Source organism: Suricata suricatta, chromosome 14 (genome assembly GCF_006229205.1).
Source record: "Suricata suricatta isolate VVHF042 chromosome 14, meerkat_22Aug2017_6uvM2_HiC, whole genome shotgun sequence".
In the NCBI taxonomy this organism is placed as follows: domain Eukaryota; kingdom Metazoa; phylum Chordata; class Mammalia; order Carnivora; family Herpestidae; genus Suricata; species Suricata suricatta.
The window spans coordinates 61,552,065-61,553,355 of record NC_043713.1 but is presented as its reverse complement, the minus strand read 5'-3'; the positions used below and the strand labels follow the sequence as shown (position 1 = coordinate 61,553,355).

At 53.4% G+C, this 1,291-nt stretch overlaps 1 long non-coding RNA gene across 1 annotated transcript in view; it reads right to left on the bottom strand.

Annotated features, from left to right (window-relative positions):
• Positions 1-1,291, bottom strand: part of LOC115278359 — a 14,820-nt gene that overhangs the window by 2,076 nt on the left and 11,453 nt on the right. The window lies entirely within an intron of this gene.

Sequence of the window (1,291 nt, the reverse complement as noted above, 5' to 3'; positions counted from 1 at the left end):
ATGGAGAAACCGAATCCCAGGCCCTCCTGAAGGTAAAGACAGATGCTTGTCTAAGGCTGTGCAATTTACAAGCGATCAATTTCAGCTCTGCCCTCTCCTTCCGCTTAGCTCCTGTCCTCCCCACTCCTTTCCTTGTGCTTCTAGGACAGGACCACGTGCTCTGCCCCTCTGCATTCCGCACCATTCCCCTTTCTCTCTGTACTCTAGCCAATTCTGAGCCCTTTCTTTTCCTCAAGTTCATGATGACCCCTCCAGCCACAAACTCTATACAACTCCCTCTGCCAGGAATGGTTTTCCTCTTCCTTCACCTTCAAGGGTTTACTGCTGCTTCACATATCTTCTTAAACATCACTTCCTCCAGGAAGTCTTCCTGGGCCACCTGTGTGAGGTTATGCATTCTGGTGGTGCCAAGTGCCTCTCCTTCATGTGTGGTGCAAAGCCTGTAAAACTTTTAATTACACTCAGAATGTCTACCATACTGGGATGTCACCCCCAAGAGGACAGGACTATCTTGTTCACTGCTGGGTCCACAGAGCCCAGCCCTGTGTCTGGCACACAGATGCCCCCCAGTAAATAAACATACCAGAATTTGAACCCAGCTCTGGGTGGGCCCAGAGCTCCTTCCTGACCTGTTTCACAGTGCTGGGTCATACTGGCTCCCCAGATCAGCACTGGACAGACCTGCCAGCCCCGTGGCCTCTGCTGCCCTTTGTGGCTTCAGTGGCTCAGCCCAAGCTTGCACCCCTTGTCTAAAGGAACTGACTGTTAAGTCACTAGTTCCAGAAAGAAGGATGGGACGTGTCTCTGGGCAAGGCTGTGACAGGCTGGGATGTGACTCCTCTGAACCCAGAAGATGGGGAGAAGGACCAGCTGACTTGACTCCTGGATTTCTAGGCACAGAGCTTCCCTCCTCCTCCCCATTGGAGCCTGGCTCTCTGATGCTAGGGGAGATGCTCCCCCAAAGAGGTGCGCAGAGGAAGGAAAGGATAGAGGAAGCCTGCTTTGGTGGCACATGGACTTGTGGCCATGCCCTTAGGGGGCACCCATGCTGAACAAAGGGCTCCCAAACAGAAGACCTGAATTTTTTGCCTTCACTGGGTCTGTGCCCTTGAGACATCATCTATTCTCTCTGGGCCAGTTTTCACGTCTGTGCGACAGAAATCATGCCACCACACGCGCTGAGATGGCCATGCTGTGTGGACCCGGATGGGCACGTGTGGGTTCTCAGAGGTAAGAGCCTGGCTCTGATGTCAGACAGACCCAGGGCTTAAGTCCCGGCTGTGCACCTTCT